Source organism: Miscanthus floridulus, unplaced genomic scaffold, assembly GCF_019320115.1.
Source record: "Miscanthus floridulus cultivar M001 unplaced genomic scaffold, ASM1932011v1 fs_898_1_2, whole genome shotgun sequence".
NCBI classification, from domain to species: Eukaryota; Viridiplantae; Streptophyta; class Magnoliopsida; order Poales; family Poaceae; genus Miscanthus; species Miscanthus floridulus.
In genome coordinates, this window is record NW_027097424.1 from 1 (window position 1) to 10862 (window position 10862).

Sequence of the window (10862 nt, forward strand, 5' to 3'; positions counted from 1 at the left end):
GGGGGCAAGAGGGGCGGCTGCTCCATGCCCCTAAAGCCAATGGACCCCTCAAGTATGTACTGTTATATAGATAATTAGTAGGTGGTCCAAAAATAAAACTTACCGAAGACTAAACTAGGCCACACGTCCGCACAGAGACATAATTCATGTAAATTAGAATCTGATCAGTTCACACAGAATTGATGGCACGAGTAGCGACATCGCTATAATTTTTCTAAATTAATTTCTAAATATAAAATGCGTCTATCCATCAGGTTACAGTATTATTATTAGTATGTGATGTGAAGACTGATCGTGTAAATGTCGAACTAATAGTTACTAGTATTATTATTATTCAAGTTGGCTATAGCGTCGACTCAAAGAACCTTTTTAAAATTATAATTGTTAAAAATCGTTGGAGATCTACAATATTTCTCTGTTTTAAGAGAGGTTAAATAGTTTGGGGAAGGAATTTTTAGATGAGATCAATATTGATGTTATCGTCACCGACTTTGCAACAAACGTTAGAAGGTAATTTTAAGGCAATTTAATGTGTACCGTTTATGTTTTTAGTATTTTGATATCATAGAGCCCGAGTGTTTAGTCTGGCTCCAGGTCACGAAATCCTCAGGACCGGCCCTGCTTGTAGTGAGTCCCTCTCACTTCTATGTGTAGAATCAGTAAATTGTCAGGAAAGCAGTGTACAGGTCAAGCTTCAAAACTTCTCTAGCAGCCAGGAACGTGAAACGTGCCAACGTTCCTTGTTCCAAAATGAATTACGTTCATCGCTTCAGTAACAATTACATTCATAATTCTAAAAAAACAATTACATACCTATGGTAATACAGTGCCAGTGCTAACGCTACGGCTTTATTTCAGGGATGTACATGGAAACAACCAAACAATGATTTTTTTCTCAGAGTTCAACTTTCACACAATTATATATGACCATGTCTATACAATCCGGAAAACACTTACACGTAACAATGCATAATAAAGTTATTTCTCGCATTAACCATATAATTTACAATCTGACTAGGTCCTTAAACATGTCTTGGAGATTTTCATGGCCACTTCATGCAAACTTCATCACAAATAACACTACTACACACACTTTACTGGAGGCGGGCGATTTGGGTTTCCCGCGGCGGGCAAAGCCGTCCGCCGCGGTCTAGAGGCCACGGTAAATCGTGGCTTAACCGCGGCGGGCGGCTTTGCCCGCCGTGGTTAACCTATTTACCGCGGCGGGCGCCGTAACGTGCCCGCTGCGGTAAATATACTTTTACCACGGCGGGCACGTTACACCGCCCGCCGCGGTAAATTATTTTACCACGGCGGACACATTTTGTGGCCCGTCGCGGTTATGTGTATTAGCCGTGGCGGGCTTTATTATTTGCCCGCCTCGGTAAATTATTTCCTGAATTAAAAAAATACAGCAGGCATATAAATTCAAATAAAATACAGCATGCATATAAATTCAAATTCAAATCCAAATCACATCCATATTTCACAGATTAAACTTAAAAAGTATGCAGGCATTACACATGAGATAATATACATATATACACATTCATTTCGTCGTTATTTTCATCGTTAATTCATTACATTTACATATTAAAGTCGTTATACATGCGCTAAGGTGTAATCCTGCGGACGCATCATCGTAGGCCATTTCCTTAGCCTCTCGTACTCCGGTAAAATCGCTAGCGGGCTGTTCTCATGGAAGAACGTGCCCTCTTCAAGCACGCATTTGTCTAAGACAAACTTACATATATCCGCCTTTGTCTGCTTGAAGCTGTGTTGGATGCTCTGCATGTCTCTCGACCAGTTCAATCCATTCTTGAGCACCCTCCAACTGCTGCTATACTGCTTGCACACCCTCAGGAACTTACAGGCATAGAAGCCACAGGTTTGTGATCCTACCGGTTGTTTGGCACACTGTATGATCGATACGCAAGCATTACAACATAGGCATTAGAACCCATATGAACGAAAAGCACAATTAAATCTTTCAAATACTTACCAGAAAGTTGCGTCTGATTTTGATGCGGTTCTTATGCTTAGCCTTAAATTTCTCTGTTCTTCGATCATAGCATTCAGGATCCTTCACGTGCTCCTTATAAGCGCTATACGAAATTTACTAGTATTAGGCAGGGCATTAGAACACATATGAGAAGACCGTTCAGTTACTTACACTCTGAGGCAATCTTCAAAGGCCTTGTATCCTTTTAAGTTTGGCACTGTCAACGAATCAAATACGCAAGCCCTGCCATCCTGAGGGTAGATGATAAATGCAACCCAGTGACCCTCGAGGCCTTGGCTACGCCATTGAAATAAAATACAGGTTACGACGAGAAATAATAATACTAGCTAGCTACCCACTTATATCTACAGGCATGTCTTCGACTTACCCAAAGTGGTGGGCAGCTAGGATACACCCATTTCTCCTGATCTTCTTCATTGCTCCTAGTATGTATCTTGAAATGTTCAATTTCTTATTGTCCATCAGTTTCTTCCTATGCGTCTCTCTCTGTCGCTTGGTCAAGTCTTTCATGGTTGGATGATTGTCATCTAGGTGGTAACCAATGATGATTCTTTGAGCAATATGCATTGGAGATAGATAGATAACATCAAGTTTTAGTTCCTTGGATATATAGGCCATCAACCTGCAAGGACAAGCTATCGTGGCATATATAAGTAGTCTTAACCGATTCAAAGGTAGGTGATATGTGAAACTCGCAATTCAGCACTTACATAGAGAACAAGGTGACTTGGGCGATGTCAAGGTCTTGTTTCCGCAATAGTCTGTATATGTCGTGGAAGTCCACGGGGAGTTCTATATCATTGTCGGGCAAGTGGAAGTACTCCGCCACAACCTTGACTAGAAAACCATGCAGGCCAGCTTTTGCTGCTTCCATGTACCAGAGATGAAACCTCCTTGTCTCCCACCTTTCCTCGACGATGAGTTGGGCCTTGGTTATCATGAACTTCCCATGCTCATAATTGCCGAGGCAGTCATCCGATTTAGGAAATAGATAGAAATGTGATCTCGGCCTAGGATAGAAATATTAGTACCATATTATGGCAAAGAAAAGTTATTAGCAAATTATGCCCGCCACTACCATACCTTTCGAACTCAAGTGAGTATGTGAGCTGCCCTTGGTCGCCTTTAGTCTTCGCCGGCGGTGGAGGACAGTGGCTTGTGCTCGCAATGGCAGCAGGCGGTGTCTTTGCCCCCGGTTCCTCTGTGCCTCCCAGTCCTTTGCTCGTGCCCTTAGACGGACTACCGGGAGGTGGAGGTGGACTTGTTGTTGGAGGAGGAGAACAAGGGTGAGGGCTTGTGCCTCTCGGTGCTTTGCTCGTGCCCTTAGACGGACTGCCGGGAGGTGGAGGTGGACTTGTTGTTGGAGGAGAACGAGGGTGAGGGCTTGTGCCTCCCGGTGCTTTGCTCATGCCCTTAGACGGACTACCGAGAGGTGGAGGTGGACTTGTTGTTGGAGGAGGAGAACAAGGGTGAGGGCTTGTGCCTCAGGGTGAGTTCCTTCCCTTGTCATCCCCGCCATTGCCTTCGTCATCGCCGTCGTCGTGATTCGGATCATCGGGGGGACAAGATCCGGCAACGGATGGTTGTGATGCTGGTGTCGCCATCAGCGTAGAAGTCGACGTCGAGAGAATGATCTCTATGTCATCCTTGTTCCACAGGACTTTGGAACCCAAGGCAGCTGCAAGGATCGTTACCCCTTCTGCATTTGGATATTCCATTTCAAATTCTTCATATTCGGTCGCATACCATGTAAGTATCATGGCAGCATAGTTGGCAGGGATCTAGTCTTGGTTGAAATCTTTGATATCTTCTTTGGGGTGCATGTAACCCTCACCCACGGTCAACTTTTTCGCCCTACCGAACGGGATCGTGAGGTGGACACGCATGGGTTCCCGGATGGCGTCAACGGGATGCCTTGGGCGATCCTCGATCATCGGCAGTGGCTGCCCTTGTGTCTACCCTTGTGGAACTTGAGGCACAGCCACGCTAGCCTGGCGAAGCATCTGTGACCTCATCGACACCATATCTGGGTCATTGCTCGTAAAGGCTTCTTTTATGGACCGACTGATCATTTCGGCCACGCCTTGATCATAGCCCTTTTGAAAGATGCCCTCCTTGTACCTCTGCCTTGACCGGTATGTGGCAGCATCGGATTGCCATGACTCCATTCAGTTCCAGCTCATCTTCGATGACATGCTACGGACGCGGCCACGGTGCTTGGGGGTTCCTAGTGCTAGGATCAGCAAGTCCTGGCCCCTACGAACCTCGAAGCTATCCTTGGATTTAGCGGCCTTGATGACAGCCCTCTCCACCTCCTCGAACTTGGGCTCATTGAACTTGCTCACGCCCTCCTTGAGCTTCTTTGGCTTGCGGGCATAGATGAAGTCCTTAGCCCTCAAGTCTACACCGTCGTATGGATCGGGAAGCCTGGCAGCAGCTCTAGCCCTTTCTTCCTCCCGCCACTAGGGCCTCTTACTAGCAAACCCAGTCATGCCCAAGTGGTGGGGTGCAAGTTCTTCTTCGTGAGTGCGCTGAACTTGGCGCTCTTTGCCTTTGCTTCTTCTATTATTCTTTGTTTGCAGAACTCTTCCCAGTGATGTTCCTTCACCATAGTGTATTTGACACAGGGTGACTTGCCTAGCTTCAGGTAGTACCTGGTCAGCATGGACTTGAAGTTTCTAAAGGCTCTTCCTGCCACGTGCATGACCCACTCCCTGCACTTGTCAAGATCGGCATCCTCGGGATAATGGAAGCTTCTCGTCACCTCACCCCAGATATGTGTCTTGTAGTCGACCGGGACATTGTTCTAGTCCTCCCAAGTGATCTCCACCTTGTCCTTGACTATATATGCCACCTGGTTGCTGAACTTGGCAAGGACCGTGGATGGCGACAACGGGTTTCCCTCTGGTCCCACCTCATGGATCACATGGACTTCGCCATGAATTTCCCTTTGGTGCCTCCTATGTTCCCCCCTTCTCAGCTTTGTCCTCTAACCCCTAGACTTGCCTGAAGTGGTTGGAGATGGAGCGGGGGGTTCTTTGTCCCTGACTTGTTCCTCATCGAAATTCAATTCTTGAGGCACCATCGGTATCTGTTCAGGGTTTGTAGACCGCGCACTTTCAACTTCATCGTCCCTCGGTTGGTAGGTCGGATCATCTTCGTCCTATGTACGACGTTTCTTTGTTGGTCTCGGGGTCACTGACACATGGCTCTTGAGGCTAGTTGATGATGCACTAGGGGTAGGGTCGCACCATTCGCTTATCGGTTCCTCCACCATTGGAAAGCTACAATGAATACATATTTCAGTTGTATAGACACAGTTATAGAGTAGTAAAGTAGAGTAGTAAAGTAGAGTAGTACTAGAGTAGTAAAGTAGTAGTAGTTGGCTCAAATTTGTCCCATTGTCATCACATCGCTTTTAAACTGGTTGCTTGTATTTGGTATACAAGCCATCCTAGTTTAGCGGGGGCACTCGATCATCATCGCCGCTGCCTCAACATAAAAGGGTTCACATCAATGCATATGCCACTACCTCAGCTTAGAAGTGTGAAAAGAATCATCATTGCAAATACCAAACAAAAGCCATCAAGATAGTTTCAAAATTCGGCCCCAAAGCGCTAAGTCCTTCGGACATCAAGATAGAGTCACTGCCTCAGCTCTTGTTTTAAAAGTTCATCATTGCATATATATGCCACATAGATGGAGTCAAAATCAAATAGTAGAGTGTAGTAGCAGATAGAGTATAGTAGTAGCAGTAGGGTGTAGTAGTAGAGTATAGTAGCAGCCAGCAGTATAGAAAATAGTAGTAGTAGCAGATAGTAGAGTAGTAGAGCCCACAATAGGAGACACCAAACAAAGCATATGTGCCACAAAAAATCAAAATAGGACATGGGAGTACAGCAGCAGTAGAGTGTAGTACAGCAGTAGCAGCAGCAAGTATCCTCCTAGATTTAGAGATAACAGTAGTACAAATCATAGGCAGTGGAAAAAGCCAACCCCTTCTCTTCCCTTCCTGCTGTCTGAAATTGAGCACCCACTCAAGAGTAGTACAAATTAAAAGGAGCAAATCCAGCAAAGGACATATAGGCAGTGGCATCATATATATCTAGTGCTCAGTTAACAAGAATTGCATCCTAGGCAGCATTTAGTATTTTTTCTTCCAAATTCATCTCAACATGTGCCATCATAGGCAGTGGCATAAAGTGCTCAATAAACAGAATTACATCATAGGCAGCAATAGTTAGCATTACTCAGGAAAACTAAAATCGAAGAAGAACATCCATAGTTGGCATTGCTCCATAGGAGGGATTAGGGGAGCAATTGGCACATTATCAGGCGGTCTCCTTAGGGCTCGGCTGCGGAGCTGGCGGCGCTAGGGTTAGGCTGCCGTAGAGGACGGCGCGGGGCTGTGGATGACTGCGAAGACGGAGAGGCGGATGGAGACGGGGATGGGAGACGGGGGAGGATAGCACACCGGTGCGGGGACACGGATGGAGACGGGGACGGGAGACGGGGACGGACGGCGGAGGATGGGCCTAGGGTTCCGGCCCGTGTTCCCATCGATGTCCAAAGGCACCACGGCGCGGGTGCGTGTGCACGGAAGGAGGATGAGGGCACCATGGCACGGAGGGCAGGGGCGATGATGGAGGTGCACGGCGGCGGCAATGGTGCGGCGGCGCGATGGTTTTTAGGCAGCCCTTCGTTGGCAGCGGTGCGGTGGTTTTTGAACCGATTTGGGGAAGGTGGCGGAGTATATATAAGCCATCATTTACCACGGCGAGCTCCTTATAACGCCCGTCACGGTTAATATTTACCGTGGCGGGCTCCTTAGAACGCCCGTCACGGTTAATATTTACTGCGGCGGGCTCCTTATAACGCCCGTCACGGTTAATATTTACCGCGGCGGGCTCCTTAGAACGCCCGTCACGGTTAATATTTTTAAATCTTATTTTACCCTTTTTCAATCTGGAATCTTATTTTTCCCTTAGGTAGTATGTATAGTAGTAGTAGATAGTAGTATAGTTTGGAGTAGTAGTAGTAGTAGAGTAGTACATAGTTGGAGTAGTAGAGTAGTAGTTGGAGGAGTAGAGTGTAGTAGTAGAGTCATAGTTGGAGGAGTAGTTAGCTATAGAGGAGTATATATATACAAGCTTGTTTCATTTGTTTGAACATAGATCACATGATATGAAAAAGAAAAAAACAACACAACAAAATATATGATGCATACATATGGTTCCATGATATTAATAATAAGTTACAACTTGTCTTGAATGGAGTCCACTACAATAAGTTACATATATGTTTCTGGGATACATATATCATTTTGGTGCAGGTGCTTTCACCGTCCTCTTCTCACCGTCGGGGTGGGCCCACGGCATCATCCTGGACTTGTTGAATCGGTCCTCGACGGCCTTGATCTTCTTTGGATGATCGGTAAAAAGCTCGAGCTCTGCGTAGTTATTGTATTGTTTGGGACTCTGCACCCCATCAACTCCCACAATCCGCTGCTTTCTGGACACAACCACATGCCTTTTTGGGTCCTCTGCATATATATAGTAGGCCACTTGCGCGACATTGGTTGCTAGTACCCACGGGTCATCTTTGTAGCTGATACTTTTGAGGTCCACGGTGGTTAGCCCATAACTGTCCACTGCAACCGCATTCGGTTTGACCCACTGGCAATAGAAGATGGTTATGCGTAGGTTTTGGCCGTAGTCAAGTTCCCATATTTCTTCGACTTGCCCATAGTATTGCCTCCTCTGGCCCGTGGACTCTTCTTCGCCCTCGTATCAAACACCACAGTTCTGTGCCGAGCTCTTCTTGTCCTTGTCTTTTGTGTGGAACCTGTAGCCCTAGACATCATACCCTTGCCACATGGTGATTTGGCTGGATGGGCCTAACACAAGCCTCTTAACAGTCTCCGTATCTTCATCAAGGCATCCTTGAAGGGGTATGTGTTGCTCTTTGAGCCACTCTATGAAATTATTCTTGTGATGGTTCTGGACCCATGCCTCCGTGCGCTGCCCGTCATTAGCGGCGCGGATCTCTTCCAGGTGTTTTTCAATGTATTTCTCCATGCTCACTAACTGATGAAGGATGCTGTAATGAGCTTCTTGCACCGTTCGGTTTGCCACATCGGTGTGTACTTTTCAGCCTGTGCACCCCATCCCTGAGGTTTTGCCTTCGTGGTGATGGATAGGCAGCCCAATCACCCTCCCATCTCTTATGTACCTCATACACCAGTTCACAGCCTCCTCCGTTGTGTATGCCTCGATCATAGAGCCCTCTGGGTAAGCACAGTTATGGACGTATCTGTTGAGGGTGGACATGAACCGCTCGTATGTCCACATCTGGTGTAGATACACGGGGCCTAGTTGATGGATCTGATCGACCATATGCATCATTAGGTGTGGCATAATATCAAAGTAAGATGGTGGAAAGCACATCTCGAGCTGGCAAAGGGTCTCCATGATGAACTCCTTCAGGGCAGACAGCTCAACCTTATCAATGACCTTCTGGGTGATGCGGTTAAAGAAGTATGACATCCATGTGATGACCATCTTCACGTACTCTAGATGGATAGCCCTAATCACAATTAGTAGGAACATCCATGTGATTGTCAAAGTATTTGTTCATAATACTTCTTCTATACCTGTGATTTTTGGCGAGGAACCATCTATGCCTCGTGTACACCATCTTATTGGATCCCTTAAGGTAAGTGTAGCAGGTCTCATCGATGCAAATTACGTAGCCGGTCTTCCCTTTGATCTGCCCCGACAGTGAGAAGAGACCGGGGTAATCGGTGATGGTGACAAAGATGATTGCTTTTAGTGTGAACTTCTCCTTGCGGGATGCATCCACCATCTGGACCCCAACATCAAATAGTATCTTCATTTCCTCCATGAACGGCTCCAGGAACACATCTATATCATTGCCAGGATGCTTCGGTCCAGAGATAAGCATGGTTAGCATAAGGTACCTACGCTTCTGACATAGATGGGGAGGTAGGTTGTATATGGTGAGCACGACGGGCCAAGTGCTGTGCGAGCTACTAAGCTCACCGAACGGGTTCATCCCGTCGGTACTCAGCGTGAACCTAACATGTCTGGGCTCCTTGCCAAACTCCGGGTAGGCCTCGTCGAAATCCTTCCACTGCTCGCCATCGGATGGGTGTCATAGCTTGCCATCGTCTTTCAGGCGGTCAGCTGATGCATGCCAGGACATGAGCTTAGCATCGTCCGTGTTCCTGAATATTGCACGTAGACGATTGGTCACGGGCAGGTACCACACCGACAGTGCTGGACTTTTTCTGTGCATGTAACCCTCTTCTTCATCGTCCTGCTGAGCCAAGATCTATTTGGCCGCACTACTCTTCTTTGCCCCCTTCTTGTTCTTCTTCCGACCACCCCGCAAGCCTCCCTCGTCTTCTGCATCCACGCACAACCATCATTTTTCTTGTACCGACTAAAGCCGCAGTGCGGACAACTCGTCAAATTCTCATATTCATTGCCCCGATATAGGATGTAGTGGTTAGGGCATGCATCAAACTTTGTAAGCTTCATCACCACTGGCCGGATCAGCTTCTTGGCCCGATAAGTATTGGCGGGCACCTTGTTAGCCATTGGGTACGTGGTGGCAAGGTAGCTTAACAACTCATTGAAGCTAGTGTCAGACCAACCATGACGAGCCTTCAACATCAACATATGGAGGTTAAAACGGAGCGCCGTGCACTCCTTCGGACAATCTCCGCCGTCCTTATAGAGAGGATCAACTACCACCTACTTCAACTCTCTAAAATTCTCCAACCACTTTGGGCAACCCAACACAACGTCGTCTTCATCGAAGTATTTGACTAGATCTTCAACAAGTTGCACATCCTCGGGTTGGCTCATAGTATCCTGACCATCACCACCGTCACCGGCTTCGTCGACCATGTCTTGCATTAGATCATCCACCGTGATGTAATCACGATAACTGTTGTCACTGTCGGCTGGCGCAGCTGCTGCTAAAGGATCTTTATTCACCGGTGGTGCTGTCATCGTCGGCGTCGAAGAGCTCACTCCAGATGCACCGCCACTCGCACCAACTCTTTCGCCGTGAAATGTCCAGACTATGTAGCCCTCGACGAAACCATACATGATCAAATGAGTTTGCACCTCACTATCTCGGTGGGCTTTTAGGTTCTTGCAACGAGAACATGGACATATGATTGTCATCCGCTTTAGTCTCTCACAATGAGCTTTACCAGACGTAATAAACTTCCTTAATTCAAAGAGGTACCACGGATCATTCACTCTATCGATCCGATACATCCATTTCGATCTATCCATCATATCTGCGAACATTATCTGTCACAATCAACATTAAATAAAGAAGATTTAGGAGAAATTGATGATTTTACGTCCAAAATCATGAAAAAGAGAGAAAATGACGATGTGAAAGATGAAGCATGCATCTATGATGAATCTAAAGTTAAAGAAATACATGACATCATTTTTCCATTAAAAATTGATCTAGATCTAGATCTAGATCTAGAGAGAACTCTAGATGATGGAAATAGAGAGAGAGGATGGAAGGAGAGAGGGAGAGCCTTTATGAACCTCTTATGATGTCCTCCTCCCTCAAATTCAAGCCCTTCAACTCAAATCAAAAGTTTCCTCAAATTTTAGGGCAAAGCCTCCCCCCATGAGTTTTGAGAGAGGAAGACCCGTGGAGAAGATGAAGAGTTTGTGCTGTGTATTTGTACAGGCTTTACCGCGGCGGGCAAGATAAAGCGCCCGCCTCGGTAAATCAACTCTTTACCGCGGCGGGCAGTTTAAAGAGCCCGTCATGGTAAATC